Raw genomic sequence first — 20,581 nt, 5'->3', positions numbered from 1 at the left:
CTGCGGAACTCACCTACAGCTCCATACATGATTATACAAAAAACGAGGAAGCTGAAATAGTCGCCAAAATGAGAACCAAATACAGACAGACCCTTCCAACCCTCCTCCTGATTGCTGACCAAGAATTGGAAATAAGGCAATCTATAGCTGAGAAAATGAGAGTGGAAAAGGAAAAGGCCGAAAGGAGAAAAGCTTTAGAGAAAGGACCACCAGACAGATGGTGTGAACTTGAAATAAATTACTACAGCAAATTATTCAGAAAAGGACTAAGGACCAGAGAGGAAATTCTTGAATTAATGCTCGGACAACCCACCACTGTAATCAAAATAGTAATCCCAGACTACGAACCTGAAGCTGACCAACCTAATTAGTCTCCACAAAATAAATAAAGCAAGTAAATCCAAAAATACATGTATTTACAATTAATTCCTAATTAATTAAGATACAAACTACAAACTGCGACCGGAAAGACGCTTGTCGACCTGCTTCTCTCTTGACAACAATGATTCATTTCCTATTCTCATGCTAAACGTTAAATCCTGAGGAAAAACAAACCAATTAGAGCGACGGTACAAAAATCTAAATAATACCCTCACCTCAATGCATCTGGATCAACACTCTGCTGCTCCCATAAACCTCCAGCTGGACGAGCGCCAACAGAGAGCTGACGCTAAAACCTAAAAGCAAACAATCAACAACAATCTAACAAACAAAATTAAATAAAAAAAAGCACTCACCACACCGACCGCAGACAATAGCTTACCTACAGCTTATGCACTAGACAAGGGGAGATGTGCCCACCAATCGTTAAACAAAATCGCCAATTTTTGTGCCTTTAACACAAAAAATCGACAATAGTACGATGCCGTCTCCACCTCCTGATACCACTGCTCCAATAAGGATCACTAGCGCAGAGCTGACGCCACACAAAAAAACCGCATTATTTGTCCTCAAATTGTATACCTTTCCTCAGTATCGCATCTCCCACGGATTTTCCGCTAACCTACAACGAAAGGAAAATTAATAAGAATATGATACAAAAGACAATTAATTAAGGACAAAGCAAACCGGACAGGCAAATAACCAAGCGAAAACAGGCGCCTACAGGCGGCTCCATCTTGCCGACGATAAGCATGCAACTGTTCTTTCTAAGATTGTAAATTCTGAAACAAGGAAGCACAAGCTAAAACTGGGAATTAATTACTTTAACAAAACACTTATCTAATTGCCAACTCGACGACACTAAACCCGCGGCTCTTCCGTTGCTACGTTCCAAAAACAAAGGGCTTCCTAATTAGTTATAAAACGTACCTGAAAAACAAAATATTAATGCAACCATAAAAACAATTATAATACTCACCACCATATTAGCTTCCACCTAATGTACCTGAAAAACAAAAACAAAATAAAACAAAATTAATGCAATAATTATAAAAACAAATAAATTATAAATATAATACTTACCTCCCTCCCACCAAATGTACCTGAAAAAAAAAAAACACAAAAATTACACAATCACAAAATCAAATAACAAATATAATACTCACCCAATCTCTAATTTTACTTCCATTTCCACGGCCCCAATCGTTGCGACGGCTCTCGGCAACTAATCACGTTCCGGAGGCTCAAGCCGCAAACCATGGCGAAATGGCCACAAAACGCGGCGCACCTAGCCACTCTAGATGAACGACCAAGCCACAATCAGCACTGTTGACTCCTCTGCCATAACGAGACAGATCCCACCACATTAATGGCAGCAGCTCCAAAACTACGTGACGACAGCTGTGCCGGACCTTTCTTCAGGCATCCTCTCCCCGACGACTGCCGAAGCTGACCTGCAATTTAACAAACTATTTAAATAATTGCAAACATCTACCACTGAGGGTGGAAGATAAAACCACCAAATGACAGCGGCGCGGGTTAAACTTACCACCAACAAATTACCTGCAACACCTTCCGGACTTTCATATTGCAAGTGGCGCGCATCCAGCGTCCGAAGCCAATTTCCTGCCAAAACACAACTAATGCTCACCTCCAATGACTCTCGAGGCCTCCAGCGACTCGATGCTTCCGTCCTTCTGGCGGGGGTAGCTGAAAAGAAATAAATTTTACAATGTTAGTACTAAATTTCAATGTTTTTTGTAAAATCATTACAATTTATTAATGTAAACAAAACATGCAAGATAATAATGTTACCAGTCCATGTCTCTGTCTATAATCTAAGCCTTAAACAAAAATACTAACTAATTATTAAATACTAACTATGTCCAAATCCCCAACTCACCTCATGCAATGTTAAATTCTAAATTCAAATAATTGTACCTAAATATTGCACAAAATGTAATCAAAGGCAAAATAAAATTGTGGATGCGGAACAGAATTCATTCTGTCTCCGTACCTCCACCTACAAAGTTAAAAAGCTGCAGAGCGCCACCCATACTCGTTGACGACGTCAAAGAAATTGTCCCGCTCCTGGAAAAGCTAAACTATACAGCAGGAGTATCCAGCTACACCACCAGGGCAACTGAAGGGAACGGGGTCAGGATCCAGGCCAAGGACATGACCGCCTACCACAAAATCAAAGATGTCCTCATAGCAAACGGCTTTCCTCTATTCACCAACCAGCCAAAGTCCGAGAGGGGCTTCCGAGTTGTAATCAGACATCTCCACCACTCCACTCCATGCTCGTGGATTGTCAAGGAGTTGCTTACGCTCGGATTCACAGCTCGCTTCGTCAGAAATATGACGAACCCGGCTACAGGTGGGCCCATGCGCATGTTTGAAGTTGAGATCGTCATGGCCAAGGACGGCAGTCATGACAAAATTATCTCACTCAAACAAATCGGTGGGCAAAGAGTGGATATTGAAAGGAAAAACAGGACACGGGAGCCGGTCCAATGCTACAGATGCCAGGGCTTCAGGCATGCCAAGAACTCATGCATGAGGCCACCAAGATGCATGAAATGCGCTGGCGACCACCTGTCATCCTGCTGCACCAAGCCAAGAACCACCCCTGCTACCTGCGTCAACTGCTCTGGAGAGCATATTAGTGCATACAAAGGATGCCCCGTTTACAAGGCCGAAAAACAAAAGCTTGCGGCAAACAACATTGACACAAATAAAATACGTACAATTAAAGACGCAACAAACAACTTTTATAGACGTCAAGGCCCTCCTCCACGCAATAACACCCCTCGGCTGCCACACAGCTCAGCAATCCTGAACAGATCAATCGCTGAAGCCCGCCAGGAAGCAGCCAGAAAGTCGATACTAAATCCTTTCCGACAAAATATGAACGACAAAAGGCCACGTTTTTCCTCCCATGACTCTGCCATTCAGATGCGGCTGAATAAATGGCGCCGAAACACAAACAAGATACCCAAAAAGGGTAGGACAACTTCAAAAATCAACGCAAAGCCAAGACTGGTATCCAAGACAAGCAACCCAGCGCAAAGACATCTGGAAAATTACCAGGACATGCTCCGAAAGCAAAGGAGTGAAGAAAAATACCAGGAACCTGAAAAAGGTACTTCAAATCCCATGCAAGTTAGCAACGACAGCCCTCCCACCACCAGCAGAGCTGCCAGAGCTAGCTTCAAACCAAGATTTATTGATGAAGCCATGCAATCGCCAAGAAACTCCAATCCTAACTCGCAAAAAGACTTCTTGGACGGCCCCACAACTATCTTAGCAAACAGAGTCGACAACTTAGAAAAGAAAATTGACATTTTAATGGCCTTAATCACTCAAGGAATAAACAATAACCTGGACATGGACACATCCAATTAAATCTACATTCTACTTATTTCTATATAAATAATATATTTATCCGATGGAAAAGCGCACGTCTGTCTGCTTACAAATTCCTCCACTGTCATCACCTTCCTCGACGCAGCCTAATTTATCTGGAATAATAATTCAATTAGTGGATGCACAAAAATAATAAACAATACTCTCACCTCAACGCGCCTGGATAAACAAGCCCAAGACAACGCATTCCAGCTGATCCTGACGAAACGATGCGGAGAAAATCAACCAGGACATAAAAGATGAATCGGTAGATCGAAATGAAAAGGATTAATGTGGCAGAAACATGATGAATAAAAGGCGACTCGCTGCAGCAATTTATGCACAACGTCACTTACCTGAACTTTCTTGCCACACGTTTCCCGATTAGTATCCCTTATCACCGATGCAATCTACTTGCAGTGCTGCACAGCAATAGACGGGCCATAAAAGCTGCCTACGCTTCGTTCAGGGCACTTAGCGCGGAGCTGCAGAATCTATCCTCTCCACTACTCTTAAATTCTCTCAGATCGACGAGCGCCTACTTTAGAGACGCTAAAACCTGAAAACAAAACAATAACCCAATAAGAAAATAAACAAAGACAATCAAATAAAGCACTTACCTCAATAAACACAGCCAAACGGTGATCCAACGCAACCAACAAGAGAAGACGAGCCCTGCTAAGAAAAACAAAATCACCATCTATCGTGATTATAAACACAAAAAATTGACAATCTTACAACGCCGTCTCCACCTCCTGATGCCACTGCACCAACAAGGATCATTATCCCGGAGCTGACATCATATAAAAAGAATTAAAATCCGTCTCCAAATTGTATAATTTCCACAATTCCGTATTTTCCAATGATTTCCCGAAAATCTATAAGGAAAGGAAAATTAATAAGAATATAATAAAAAATTAATCAAGGACACACAGGAAATTACAAACCTGACAGGCAATCCAGCAGACACAAAAATGCGACCTCATTCTGCCGATGACGCGCACGTAAATCAGGAGACAGGCACCGCAAAAGCAAAACTAAATCGCCAACTTTCGCGATTTTAAACACAAAAAGTTGACAATTTTATGATGCCGTCTCCATCTCCTGACGCCAATCCATAAATAAGGATCATTTGCGTGGCGCAGATGCCACATCAATATGCTGAAAAACTTGTCCCTAAATTGTATTATTCTCATCATTTCTGTATCTTCGACGAATTCTCTCCTAACCTGCAATGAAAGAAAAATAAATAAGAATGCGATACAAAAACTACTCAAGGACACATAAATAAAAACAAACCGGACAGACAAAGTAGCTGACGATAACAGACGGCTCCATCCTGCTGACGTCAAGCACGCAGCTCCAGGTTCCAAGACTCCAACTAATGAAACAAGGGAACACAAGCTATTACTGGGAAATATATATTTATAATATAATACTTATCTAATTGCAAACTTGATGACTCCAAAATCGTGGCACTCCAGCTGCAATAACATAATGACAAGGGCCTCCAATTTAGCCCATACAAAACGTACCTGAAAAGCAAATAAATCAACGCAATTATAAAAGCAATAAAATACTCACCCCAGACTAGCTTCCTCCTTAAGTACCTGAAAAACAATAATAAACGCAACTATATAAACAAATATACACCAATATAATACTTACCTTAAATTAAATTCCACTCAATGTACCTGAAACTATAAAAATTGAATGCAATCATAAAAAAAACAAATAGCATATATAATACTTACCAAATTATTTTTGCATCCATTTCCATGGCTATTCCGTTGCGGCGGCTCTCTGCAACAAATCTCAAAACGGCGGCTCCAAGCTGCCAATCCTGACGCTATGGCCACAAGACGCGGCGCACCTGGCTTCCTTCGGTGACAGACCGAGCCACAATCCTCTCTGACGACTTCTTTGCCACGAGACGACTCCACCACCATATAGACAGCAGCTCTCAAAAAATGCAATGACAGCTGCGTGGGCAACTCACTGCATCTCCTCTACCTGATGAACGGCAATCTTATCTGCAATATATTCTAACAATTGCATAAAAATGCTACTGACGATACAACTATACTCACCAAATGACGGCAGCGAGGGATGCTGAAACCAAGAACAAATAACTTGCAATCGCCGGCCGGACAAAATTGTTGCAAGTGGCCCATTTCCAGCGGCCGCAACAGTCCACTGCCAAAATGCAACAAAACTTACCTGTGATGACTCCTGAGGCTCTCTGCGACTCGGTGCTCCTGTCCTTCTGATGGGGGTACCTGAAAAGAAATAAATAAAACAATGTTAGTCTAAAATTTTAATGTTTATTGCAAAATAATTTCATTTTAAAAATGTAAACAAACATGCAAGCTGATAATGTTACCAATCATGTCAATGTCTGAAATCCATGCCTACAAAATACTAACTTAAAATTAATACTAACTAACTATGTCCAAGCCCCAAACTCACCCCATGCTATGTTAAACTCAAAAATTCAAATTATTGTACCTACATATTGCATTTATTGTAATCAAAGGCAAAATAAAGTTGTGGATGCGGAACAGAATTCATTCTGTCTCCGTACCTCCACCTACAAAGTTAAAAAAAACCGGACAGGCAAATAACCAGGCGAAATCAGGCGCCTACAGGCGGCTCCATCTTGCCGACGATAAGCATGCAACTGTTCTTTCTAAGATTGTAAATTCTGAAACAAGGAAGCACAAGCTAAAACTGGGAATTAATTACTTTAACAAAACACTTATCTAATTGCCAACTCGACGACACTAAACCCGCGGCTCTTCCGTTGCTACGTTCCAAAAACAAAGGGCTTCCTAATTAGTTATAAAACGTACCTGAAAAACAAAATATTAATGCAACCATAAAAACAATTATAATACTCACCACCATATTAGCTTCCACCTAATGTACCTGAAAAACAAAAACAAAATAAAACAAAATTAATGCAATAATTATAAAAACAAATAAATTATAAATATAATACTTACCTCCCACCAAATGTACCTGAAAAAAAAACACAAAAATTACACAATCACAAAATCAAATAACAAATATAATACTCACCCAATCTCTAATTTTACTTCCATTTCCACGGCCCCAATCGTTGCGACGGCTCTCGGCAACTAATCACGTTCCGGAGGCTCAAGCCGCAAACCATGGCGAAATGGCCACAAAACGCGGCGCACCTAGCCACTCTAGATGAACGACCAAGCCACAATCAGCACTGTTGACTCCTCTGCCATAACGAGACAGATCCCACCACATTAATGGCAGCAGCTCCAAAACTACGTGACGACAGCTGTGCCGGACCTTTCTTCAGGCATCCTCTCCCCGACGACTGCCGAAGCTGACCTGCAATTTAACAAACTATTTAAATAATTGCAAACATCTACCACTGAGGGTGGAAGATAAAACCACCAAATGACAGCGGCGCGGGTTAAACTTACCACCAACAAATTACCTGCAACACCTTCCGGACTTTCATATTGCAAGTGGCGCGCATCCAGCGTCCGAAGCCAATTTCCTGCCAAAACACAACTAATGCTCACCTCCAATGACTCTCGAGGCCTCCAGCGACTCGATGCTTCCGTCCTTCTGGCGGGGGTAGCTGAAAAGAAATAAATTTTACAATGTTAGTACTAAATTTCAATGTTTTTTGTAAAATCATTACAATTTATTAATGTAAACAAAACATGCAAGATAATAATGTTACCAGTCCATGTCTCTGTCTATAATCTAAGCCTTAAACAAAAATACTAACTAATTATTAAATACTAACTATGTCCAAATCCCCAACTCACCTCATGCAATGTTAAATTCTAAATTCAAATAATTGTACCTAAATATTGCACAAAATGTAATCAAAGGCAAAATAAAATTGTGGATGCGGAACAGAATTCATTCTGTCTCCGTACCTCCACCTACAAAGTAAAAAAAAAAAATGCATAATTTTCCGCAGTATCGTACGTCCAATTATTTTCCGAAAACCTGTAAAGAAAGAAAAAAAACCAATAAGAATATGATACAAAATTAATAAAGGACACACAGAAAAACGTAATACTTGCCAGGCAAACAAGCAGATACAGATATGCGATTCCATACTCCTGACGCCACGCACGTAAATCCTTCAACGCAACCGACAATAAGAGACAGGCACCGCAAAAGCAAAACAAAATCGCCAACTTTCGCGATTTTAAATACAAAAAGTTGACAATTTTATGATGCCGTCTCCATCTCCTGACGCCAACGCATAAATAAGGATAATTTGCGTGGCGCAGATGCCACATCAATATGGTGCAAAACTTGTCCTTAAATTGCATTTTTCTCCCCAGTTCTGTATCTTCGACGAATTCTCTCCTAACCTGTAATGAAAGGAAAATAAATAAGAATGCGATACAAAGATTACTCAAGAACACATAAATAATAACAAACCGGACAGACAAAGTAGCAGATGCTAGTGGACGGCTCCATCCTGCTGACGTCAAGCACGCAGCTCCAGCTTCAAAGACTCTAACTATTGAAACAAGGGAACACAAGCTATTACTGGGAAATATATATTTAAAATATAATACTTATCTAATTGCAACTTGATGACTCCAAAACCGCGGCATTCCAGCTGCAATAGCACAATAACAAAGGTCCTCCAAACTAGCTCTTACAAAATGTACCTGAAAAGCAAAAAATAAAATTAAAATCAACGCAATTATAAAAGCAAATACAATACTCACCCCAGACTAGCTTCCTCCTTAAGTACCTGAAAAACAATAACAAACGCTACTATATAAACAAATATACACAAATATAATACTCACCTTAAATTAAATTCCACTCAATGTACCTGAAACAACAAAAATTAATGCAATCATCAAATAACAAATAACAAATATTATACTTACCAAATTCTATTTTTACATCCATTTCCATGCCATTCTTGTTGCGGCCGCCCTCTGCAACAAATCTCGAACCGGCGGCCACTAGCTGCCAATCCTGATGCTACGGCCACAAGACGCGGCGCACCTGGCTCTCCTCGGTGATAGATCGAGCTTCAATCCGCACTGACGACTTCTCACTAGAGAGCACTCCACCACCATAACGCCAGCAGCTCAATAAAAATGCAACGACAGCTGCGTGGGATTTGTCTGCGCAACTCCTCTTCCTGACGATCGGCAACTTGCATCTGCAACACAAACAATCTCATTAAACAATTGCATATATCTGCCACTGACGACATAACGGATCTTCACCAAATGACGGCGGCGCTGGATGCTGCCACCAAGAATAACTCACCTGCAACTCCAGCCGGACATACTTGTTGCAAGTGGCCCACTCCCTGCGGCCACAACAGTCCACAGCCAACACACAACAAAAACTCACCTGTAATGGCTATTTAGGCTCCTCAGCGACTCTATGCTTCCGTCCTTCTGGCGGGGGTACCTGAAAAGAAATAAATTACACAATGTTAGTCCTAAATTTCTATGTTTTCTGTAAAATCGCTACAATTTATTAATGTAAACAAAACATGCAAGACGATAATGTTACCAGTCCAAGTCTCTGTCTATAATCTAAAGCCTTCATAAAAAATACTAACTTACCATTAAATACTAATCTATGTCCAAGCCCCAAACTCACCCCATGCAATGTTAAACTCTAAATTCAAATAATTGTACCTACATATTGCATAAATTGTAATCAAAGGCAAAATAAATTTGTGGATGCGGAACAGAATTCATTCTGTCTCCGTACCTCCACCTACAAAGTTAAAACCGATTTATCGAAGCCCAGGAGTAGTGAGACCAGCTGCTGATAATGACCAATGACATCGGCCAACGCGAAGCGATATATCGGTAACCATTCTGACGGGAAAATCGCCAGAACGCCGATTACTAGCCGTGTTTTTTTCCCTCCGATTTATCGAAGTCCAATAGCCCGCCTAGGCTTCCCGACCAAAACGGCGCGTCAGTGGTGATTAAAAATCCGACAGAGGCGCCAGTGAAACAGCTACCCAAAGTGAACACGAGGAAACGCAGCATACAAAATGGACGGACATAATGGAGACCAAAGTGAAGGATGGGCAACAGTGCTATCTATCTCCTCGGATGATAGCAACTGCTCGTCGTCGCCGCCATCAGCTAGAGTCTCATCGCTGGATACAACGCCAACGCCAAATGAAACCACCTTAGTAAGAAGAAGCCTATATCAACTAAATACCGACATGAAATCTTACGATTTTGAAAATATTGTATTAAATGAAAATAAAAATACCATATTGCCAGACCCTTTATTTGTTGATATATGCGGGAGTACTGCTAATACCACAAAAGCCACTGAAAAAAAGCCTGCCGATAGCCCCTTCCCCACTTCCATTAGCAAAAATTTTAGCACTTCCTCGCCACTAACACATGTAGATACACCTACACAAGACGATGACGCCAGTGCACTCAACACAGAGAAAGCAGCGAAAACAGCTAGAATAATTTTTCCCACACACACACCCCCATGCAATACCAAGCCGATAAAACCCGCCAAACCATCGCCCCCTACCAAAGATTCAAGCTTAAACTCTGCAACCAAAACACCCACCAACACAGACACAGCTACAGCAACTCAGAAAATTCTTCCCGCCAAAACACATGTAGACACACCTACACACGATGACGACACTAATGCAACCAAAGCATCAAAAACCGCTAAAAGAATTTTTTCCCACTCACAACTACTTGAAAACAAGCCAACACAGCCCGCCAAAAACTCTTCACCCCTCACCCAAACGCAATACACAAACAAAACAGCCAAGACACACACCCACACAGTCAAACCCACAGCGTCACAAAATCTCTTTCCCGCCAAAATGCATATAAACTCACCCACACAATATAACGACACTAATGCAACCACATTATCAAAAACCGGTCAAATAAACCTTTCTTCACATTCACACTTATGTGAAACCAAGCCAACACAGCCCGCCAAAAACCCAGCAATAGCAGCAGCGAGCATAGCAGCCAAGACACTCACCCACACAAACAAACACACAGCATCACAAAACTTTATTCCCGCCAAAACACATATAAACTCACCCACACAACACAACGACAATAATGCAACCACAGCATCAAAAACCGACAAAGCAGCTTCTCCCTCCCACACATACTTACGTGAAACAAAGCCAGCACAGGCCGCCAAAAACCCCCCACCCCTCACCTTAAAGCAAATACCTACCATTGCAGCCAAGACACACACCCACACAGACAAACACATAGCATCACAAAACCTGCTTCCCGCCAAATTACTTATAAACATACCCACGCAACATAATGACCCCAATGCAACCAAATCATTAAAAACTGCCAAAGAAGCTTCTCCCTCTGACACATACTTACGTCAGACAAAACCAATAAAGCCCGCCATAAGCGCATCGCGTTCCGCCCAAGACTCAAACCCAAGCCCAACAATCAGTGACGTCACAGCAATCAGTGCTGTCACAGCTATCAGTGCTGTCACTCACGCAGGCAAACCCACAGCTACTCAGAACAATTTTCCCGTCAAAACTTTTGCAGAGTTGGTTAGAGAAAATGCAAAACGCTCACCAACTCTAACGCAAAATTTACCCCACGCAAAACATGACTCTGCCGCCCTCGGACGCTCACCGAGTGCAGCTAGAAAAAACCTAACAAAAACACTGAGTTCTCCCAAAACTCCTGGGAAGCGCCGTGGGGACTGTCTTGATGAGGGCCTAATTCAAACATCTAACAAAAAGGTTAGAATACGCGACGATTTCTCTGATGACGATCTGGGGGTCACAAATCTACCCTCTGAAACACCCATATTCAAAAGCAAAGTAGCTATTAAAATTCGGCAAGATTCGAGAAGAGAATCTTTGCAGAAGTCAGCTGAAATGGACACAGCTCCAGCAGCTAGTCCCTCAAACACAGTAGCTAATCCCGACTTACCGCCCTGGAAAACGATTCCAGCTAGCAGGAAACCACCATCTATCTTCTTGACCAACATTCAGCAGATTATTCCGCTAATAGAAAAGTTAAATTATAAAGCCGGGGTCAATAGCTTTACCACCAAAACTGAACTTGGCAACAACATAAGAATCCAGGCTAAAACAATGGACGCCTACAATGCAATTCAGAATGTTCTCCTTGAGGCAAACATACCCCTCCACTCCCACCAGCCAAAGAGTGAAAAAGGCTTCCAAATTGTAATTAGGCATCTCCACCAGTCAACCCCGACCAAATGGATTGAAAGCCAACTTCAAGATATCGGTATAGCTACAAAACTCATCAGGGCAATGCAGTTTAGGGACTCAAGAAATCCTATGCGCATTCATGAGGTTGAAGTTATACCCAAGGCTGACGGCAGCCATCTCAAGGTCCTGCTATTAAAATCCCTTGGAGAACAAAGGGTCAAGGTTGAAAGGAAACGGGTATCGAAGGATCCTACGCAATGTCATCGCTGCCAGTGTTTTGGGCATTCAAGGAATTACTGCAGAAACCCTTTTAAATGCATGAAATGTGGCCAACTGCACGCCACGGTTTCATGCACCAAACCCAAAAACCTTCCTGCTGTTTGTGCAAATTGTAATGGAAGCCACGTAAGCAGCTATAAAGGATGTCCTGCTTTCCAAGAAGCAAAGCAAAGACTATCCATTAACAAAATTCAATCCCTAAACTCACAACCCACGCGCCTTCATACGCCCCGCAATAAACAGCCCTACCCAAAACCCACGCACCTCCAGACGCCCCGCAATAAACAGCCCTACCCAAAATCCACGCACCTCCAGACGTCCCACAATAAACAGCCCTACACACACCCCCCCCCACGCACCGTAAACAACACTAAAATACCTGCTAAAATAAGCCAAGTAAAGATTACGCAAAGAAATATATCTATAAGCAAACGCCTAAATAGAATGAGGAATCAGGACAAGAAACTGAGGAAGGAAACAAGCCCACCGACAACTAGCAAAAATGTCCTGGCGTCTCTAGAAGAAAGCAGGAAAAATCCGAACAGCGTCTTAAACCCGGCCAACACACATCTCACTCACTTCCGCCCACCCGCAATAGCTGAAGATATCCCTAATTACGGATCCAAGGAGCCGAGTCAGGAGCAATACATTCTAAATCGCATTGAAGGGATGGAAAAGAAGCTAAACAACCTCCTAGAAATCGTCACCAGCCTACTAAACCAAAGAAAAGATTGTCCAAAATCTCCAAAAAATCCTTTCCGAGATCCAATCTTTGTCTAAACGCTCTTTCTAGTATCATCAGAAAGTGACGTCTCTTATGGCTCAGGCGGAAAACAGGGACATACTTAAAATCGCTTTCTGGAACGCTGGTGGGATTAACAATAAATTAGATGAGCTCAAGCTGTTCATCGTAAATATTGATGCTCACATAGTCATAGTCACTGAAACCAGACTTGACAACAAATCCACCAAACTAGAGCTGCCAGGATTTTTCACATACTTAGCCCAAAATCCTGTCTCTAGCAAGAGAGGAGGAGTCGCCACTATAGTAAACAGCAGTATCCGACATATGGCCTTAAAACCAATTGAAAAAGAATGCATACAGAGTGCACCAATAGTCTTGCTTCCAGACAACAACAGACGCAGCGAAATGATAGTAATAGCATCTGTCTACTGTCCGCCCTCACCAAAGTGGTCGTCCCACCATTTTACTGACGTTCTCAATTTTGCTGAGAAAACTTTGGGAGGACAGTCTAAGTTCATCCTATGTGGCGACTGGAATGCAAAACATAGGCAATGGGGCTGTATACGCGCCTGTCAACGTGGCGCCGCACTCTTCGAAGCAGTTAAAGCAGACTCCTTGGCTGAGATCATTGCTACTGGCTGTGCGACACATTTCCCGCACGACACAAGGAAAAACCCGTCAGCAATAGATTTCTCCATTTGTAAAGGGCTTGGCAGATTTGAAAAAAGAATTTCTTCAAGGGCGGATCTATCCTCAGACCATCTTCCCATATTACTAGAGATAAACCTAGATATAAACAATCTCTCCTTGCAAAAACAAAACCACAATATCCTCAAGAAAAACACTAACATTGAGCTTTTTAAGAAAGTCCTGGAAAGAAAGGTACTATTAAACACTGAGATAAGGGTAGCAGAAGATATAAACGACGCCATAAATATCTTCATAAAAAACATAAAGGACTCGGTTGCGGAATCAACTCCCACCCTAAGAACACCTGACAACTCCAGAAGAAGGCTTGGGCAAGCTAACAGAAAAAGTCATACCCTAGCTCTGGACGAAACCACAAGCAGACTGCTGGAGGAAAAACGAACACTAAGCAGAGTTTTTAAAGCTACTAGAACGGACGAGGACAAAGCTAAACTAAAAGCTGCTGAAAATCGACTAAAAAAAGCGATAAAAATCTTGAGAGAAAATAGAATCAATGAGCAAGTTGAAGGAATAGACACAAATAACCCGGACAGAATGAGAAAAATGTGGAAATTGCTAGATGAAGGAAAAAGGACAAATCAGCCTAATTTTCCCCTCAAATTAGAAACCCAAAACGGACCTAAATGGACAAAAACGATAAAGGAGACAACAGAGGCATTTGTCTCCCACTTGGAAGGAAGATTTAAGCCAAATAATAGTGTACCTGATTACCACATAAATAGAGTTAATACTGAACTAAGAATAATTAAGGAAAGCATGCAAACCGAACGACATAATCTAAACAAAAACCCACATAACCAACCCATTACTCTAAAAGAACTGAATGACGAAATAAAAAACCTAAAGAACAGTAAAGCACCGGGAAAAGACCTTATAACAAACCAGCTAATAAAAACCCTACCGACTAAAGCTACCCTGTACCTTATCCTAATCTATAACTCCATACTTAGATTAGGATACTACCCAGAAGCCTGGAAGCATGCACAGGTAAAAATGATACTAAAACCAGGGAAAAGTACAAACGAGCCAAGTTCATATAGGCCGATTAGTCTACTCTCGGGACTCTCAAAAATTTTTGAAAGACTACTCTTAAAAAGACTATTTAAGGTAGACCTATTCAAAAAAGCTATACCTCTGCACCAATTTGGCTTTAGAAAAGAGCACGGAACTGAGCAGCAAATAGCCAGGGTCACACAATTCATTCTAGAGGCCTTTGAGAAAAAGGAATACTGCTCAGCGGTTTTTCTTGACATAACAGAAGCATTTGACAGGGTTTGGCATGAGGGACTATTACTTAAGCTAGCTAAGATACTACCTTACAACCTTTACATCATTCTTGAGAGCTACCTTACAAATAGAACATTTGAGGTCAAAGACCAAGCTGGAGAGACTTCGAGAACAGGACAAATAAGCGCAGGCGTGCCTCAAGGAAGCAATCTAGGACCACTACTCTACTCAATCTTCTCCTCAGACATGCCTCTTCCACATATCTACCGCCCCTCACCAACAGAAAGAATTATGCTCTCAACATACGCAGACGACACTATGGTCCTCAGCTCAAACATAATACCAACTGCTGCCACAAGAAACAATGAAAACTACCTTAAGTCATTTGCCGACTGGGCGGACAAATGGGGTATATCAATAAACGCTGCTAAAACTGGACACGTCATCTTCACATTAAAAAACGACTTACCAACAAATCTAAAGACTATGAAGATAAAGGGCCAAACAATAAAGACTGAAAACAAACAATCATACCTTGGCGTAATCCTTGACAGCAAGCTAACCCTTAGTTCACACGTCACAAAGCTGGTGGGCAAATACACTACAGCCTACAGAAAATTGACATGGGTCTTAAACGGAAGGAGCAAACTCCCTACAAAGACTAAAATGCTGATCCTTAAGTCAGTCCTGTCACCAATATGGCAGTATGCAATAGCAGCCTGGGGTCCCCTTGTTACGGATGCACAGATAAGACGTATACAAGTTGCGGAAAATAAGAAAATGAGAGACATATTTAGAGCGGGAAGATATACGAAAAACGAAACTATAAGGGAACGATTTGGAGTCAAAACAGTAGAAGAATTCTACCAACAGGCTGTCCACAGGTTCTCAGAAACCATAAAATCACACCCAAATATAGCTGTTCGCAGGATCTTCTCTAGGCACTTTATCCCGAACAGATTAGTAAGAAGCAGGCAGAGGTACTTGAAAATGACAAGGGACCATATCACCCTAAAACAGACTGGACAAACCCTCTCACCTAAACTTCTAAAAATCCCTGATCTAGACGACTGCAGAACCCTAAAAAAGCAAAGTGAGAGAGATAAAATAAGGCAAACACATCTAATCGAACTCCCCACCCTACTGAGACTAGAGGAAGAAGAGGAAGAGCTTAGAAGAATAAAAAAACAGGAAGAGAGCGAAAGAAGGGAAAGGGAAAGCCAAAAGTGGCCTCCAGATAGATGGTGTGAATCAGAAATCAACCTATACAATAAGCAATATAGAAGGGGCGATCTAACCAGACAGGAAATAATAGAAAGATTTAAAAGACAACCACTAAATGTACAGAGAATAATCTTACCCGACTACGAAGGAGACCAGGAACAAAATTAAAATAAATCAGAGAAAAGCAAAAGACAGAATTAACCAAAACTGGCGGAAGGGGTGGCAAAACATATAAATAGAAAAGAAATAAATAAAAAAGGCTAAAGGCTCACTCAGGTTATTTTAAAAAAGGGAAATGTCTTACATATAAATGGTAAAATTTAACTTATAACACCTACTGGATGATATAGACTGCGCACTCGAATTGCGCTATCCTGGCGAGATGGTGAATGCATCACTGGTGATCCGTCTCTCATTCCAAACTGATGGATTTGTGCCTGAAACAATCTCCGCTTTATGATGGCTCCATCTGCCGCTTAGTCTGGCACTTCACCACCGCTTTCCTGAAAGAAAGAGAATAATTTTTTAGTTCTCCTTCTCTTTCCTAAAATATACAATAAAATTTCATTCCTGAAAACCGGCGTGTCCTGTAAAAGCACCAGAACTGCGGCGCTTGTTTTCCTTCCTGCCAAAATTGGGATGCCTGCATCAGGGCTGACGGACCCGAATGGCCGACGCCTGATACATGCTGGCATCACCGCGTAGGATGTGGTGATCAGTGACACTGGAACTTAAGATGACCAGGCCTGATGGGAGCCTCGAGAATGATGCCAACTTGTCTCTCGCCCACCACTCCGATGCCAGTTCAGCAGCAACAAGTAGCGCCTTCATTAATAAACGGGATCAGCAGGCGTAAACACATTCCCCAGCAGAAGTAACAACAAACAGCTGCAGCAACAGCAGGGAGTTTTCTCGCCTCAACAGCCACTTGGAAATTTTGACGACCCGACCTTTTGTCTTGACCCTGGTCAACACACTGGACCAGTTAACAGAGGCGTTTTACCCTGGAAAGAAGAAAACTTGTATTATCCATCCATTTTTCACAGTCGTGTACCAAAAGTGCATTCCTGGCTAACCTAGCATGTCTCCTGGCAACGACGTTGGACTCGACGAATGCCTCCCTCCAGCTGCAGTTTGTATGCTCGCATCAGGGTAGACGGGCCAGGCAGGCTATTTCCATTCAAGCTAGCGTCTCCGTGGCGGTGCGGCAAACAGCAACAACGAACCGTATAATGGCGAAGACGACGACGATCCGGCCGGATAGCAGCTCAACGACGTCTCCAGGTCAGCACCGCCCGCCAGCCCGTAGCTAATACAGCAGCAACAGCAGCGTCTTATAAACGCGAACGGAGACACTGGCGCTAGCCCTCAGCTGATCGGGTACACAAGGTGACGACGCAGTCACCACCAGCAGCGACGCAGTCACCATCAGCAGCGACGCAGTCACCACCAGCAGCGACGCAGTCACCACAAGCAGCGACGCAGTCACCACCAGCAGCTACGCAGTCACCACCATCAGCAACAACAGCAGCGACGCAGTCACCACCACCAGCAACAACAGCAGCAACAGCAGCGAAGCAGTCACCACCAGCAGCGACGCAGTCACCACCAGCAGCGACGCAGCCGCCACCGGCAACAGCAACAGCGTCGAAGCAGTCCCACCATCAGCAGCAACATCAACGACGCAGTCACCACCAGCAGCGACGCAGTTACCACCAGAAGCGACGCAGTCACCACCAGCAGCAACAACAGCAGCGACGCAGTCACCACCAGCAGCGGAAACAGCAGCGACGCAGTCACCACCATCAGCAGCGACGCAGTCACCACCATCAGCAGCAACTGCAGCGACGCAGTCACCACCAGCAGCAACAACAGCAACGACGCAGTCGCCACCGGCAGCAGCAACAGCGGCGACTCAGTCACCACCACCAACAGCAACAGCAGCGACGCAGTCACCACCAGCAGCGACGCAGTCACCACCAGCAGCGACGCAGTCACCACCAGCAGCGACGCAGTCACCACCAGCAGCGACGCAGTCACCACCAGCAGCGACGCAGTCACCACCAGCAGCGACGCAGACACCACCAGCAGCGACGCAGTCACCACCAGCAGCGAAGCAGTCACCACCAGCAGCAACAACAGCAGCGACGCGGTCGCCACCAGCAGCGGCAACAGCAGCGACGCAGCCACCACCATCAACAGCAACAGCAGAGACTCAGTCACCACCACCAACAGCAACAGCAGCGACGCAGTCACCACCAGCAGCGACGCAGTCACCACCAGCAGCGACGCAGTCACCACCAGCAGCGACGCAGTCACCACCAGCAGCGACGCAGTCACCACCAGCAGCGACACAGACACCACCAGCAGCGACGCAGTCACCACCAGCAGCAACAACAGCAGCGACGCGGTCGCCACCAGCAGCGGCAACAGCAGCGACGCAGCCACCACCATCAACAGCAACAGCAGCGAAGTAGTCACCACCAGCAACAACAACAGCAGCGACGCTTTCACCACCAGCAGCAACAGCGGCGGCGACGCAGCCACCACCATAATGCAACAACAGCAGCGGCGGCAGCGACAGCAGTAACAGGGAATGGTTCTGCCGCAGTCGCATTCCTTGCCAACAGGTTCGCCTGTACGACGTATGAGACGTCGATTATCCTGCGGACAAATCCTTCCTTCCGGATGTCAGAATATATTGGCGAGCCAGCTGATCATTGTTTTTCCGACTCATTACCTGACCACTGGACAATCATCCTGGACAACAATCACCGGCGTATCAAATCTGGAAGAAAGAAATCTGGATCAGTTTTGTCCCTTCAGATTTGTATGTAACTGCATTCCTGGCAAACCGGAGCGTTTCCTGCAGACGACGCTGGACTGCGGCGCATTTTTCCACCCGCCACAGACTGGACGCTTGCATCAGGCCTGACGGGCCAGATTGGCCGATGCCTGGTACACGATGGCATCTCCGCGGTGGCGCGATGAACAGCGACGCTGAAAGAAATAATAATATTTAGTTTGCGGTACCAAAAAGGAGAAAACTACATCACAATTTACATCAACAAAGGTAACATATGATTTCTTTTTCCCTTTCCAAGTAGTAGTGAGACCAGCTACCGAGAATGACCTGGAATACCGGCTAACGCGAAGCAGGATATCGATAACGTTTCTGGCGGGAAAAATGCCAGAACATCGATTACCAGCTAAGTTGCTTTTACCTCCGATTTATCGAAGCCCAGGAGTAGTGAGACCAGCTGCTGATAATGACCAATGACATCGGCCAACGCGAAGCGATATATCGGTAACCATTCTGACGGGAAAATCGCCAGAACGCCGATTACTAGCCGTGTTTTTTTCCCTCCGATTTATCGAAGTCCAATAGCCCGCCTAGGCTTCCCGACCAAAACGGCGCGTCAGTGGTGATTAAAAATCCGACAGAGGCGCCAGTGAAACAGCTACCCAAAGTGAACACGAGGAAACGCAGCATACAAAATGGACGGACATAATGGAGACCAAAGTGAAGGATGGGCAACAGTGCTATCTATCTCCTCGGATGATAGCAACTGCTCGTCGTCGCCGCCATCAGCTAGAGTCTCATCGCTGGAATCCTATGCCACAACAATTTAATTTAGAATATACATCCACCCAAAACTGTTTCCCCCTAATACTAGAAATTTTCTCTTATTAAATTACTTAAGCTTAAAACTACTACTACTTATAAAAATTTCAACTACCATAAGCTAAGTCTACTTAACGTAAAATCCTAACTTAAATCATGGCGCGGATAACTGCTGCCAAGCAAATCAAAATTGTCCTCGAAATTGTAATTCTTAAATAACTCTTATAGCCATGGCGCGCACAACCGCCGCCGATCCAAAACTGTAAAATGCCATAAATTGTAACTATATATTTAAAAAAAAACTAAAATCAGAGTACAATAAAATGACAGCACCAACAGGCGCTGAAAATATTAAAAAAAAAAAAAAAAAAAAAAAAAAACTGCTCTGGAGAGCATATTAGTGCATACAAAGGATGCCCCGTTTACAAGGCCGAAAAACAAAAGCTTGCGGCAAACAACATTGACACAAATAAAATACGTACAATTAAAGACGCAACAAACAACTTTTATAGACGTCAAGGCCCTCCTCCACGCAATAACACCCCTCGGCTGCCACACAGCTCAGCAATCCTGAACAGATCAATTGCTGAAGCCCGCCAGGAAGCAGCCAGAAAGTCGATACTAAATCCTTTCCGACAAAATATGAACGACAAAAGGCCACGTTTTTCCTCCCATGACTCTGCCATTCAGATGCGGCTGAATAAATGGCGCCGAAACACAAACAAGATACCCAAAAAGGGTAGGACAACTTCAAAAATCAACGCAAAGCCAA

General features: G+C 43.5%; 3 long non-coding RNA genes across 4 annotated transcripts; all 3 read right to left on the bottom strand.

The window, feature by feature from the left end:
* Positions 1–5,467: 5,467 nt before the first annotated feature.
* LOC117150163 lies at positions 5,468–6,309 on the bottom strand. Of its 2 annotated transcripts, XR_004460739.1 has the most exons (4): positions 6,010–6,309; positions 5,880–5,901; positions 5,544–5,822; positions 5,468–5,489 (listed from the first exon to the last, which is right to left on the bottom strand). It is a non-coding gene; the product is annotated as an uncharacterized LOC117150163 (long non-coding RNA). The 2 variants fall into 2 exon arrangements; XR_004460738.1 differs by having other exon boundaries at positions 5,880–6,309.
* Positions 6,310–8,146: 1,837 nt separating this feature from the next.
* On the bottom strand, positions 8,147–8,631 carry LOC117150161. Its single transcript, XR_004460737.1, has 3 exons — positions 8,619–8,631; positions 8,535–8,560; positions 8,147–8,474 (listed from the first exon to the last, which is right to left on the bottom strand). It is a non-coding gene; the product is annotated as an uncharacterized LOC117150161 (long non-coding RNA).
* A 7,814-nt stretch (positions 8,632–16,445) lies between these two features.
* LOC117150166 lies at positions 16,446–17,638 on the bottom strand. The gene is made up of 2 exons (XR_004460743.1): positions 17,261–17,638; positions 16,446–17,188 (listed from the first exon to the last, which is right to left on the bottom strand). It is a non-coding gene; the product is annotated as an uncharacterized LOC117150166 (long non-coding RNA).
* Positions 17,639–20,581: the final 2,943 nt, after the last annotated feature.

The sequence above is a fragment of the Drosophila mauritiana genome, unplaced genomic scaffold (genome assembly GCF_004382145.1).
Source record: "Drosophila mauritiana strain mau12 unplaced genomic scaffold, ASM438214v1 Y_39, whole genome shotgun sequence".
Taxonomy (NCBI): Eukaryota; Metazoa; Arthropoda; class Insecta; order Diptera; family Drosophilidae; genus Drosophila; species Drosophila mauritiana.
This window is presented reverse-complemented; position numbering and strand designations above follow the sequence as displayed.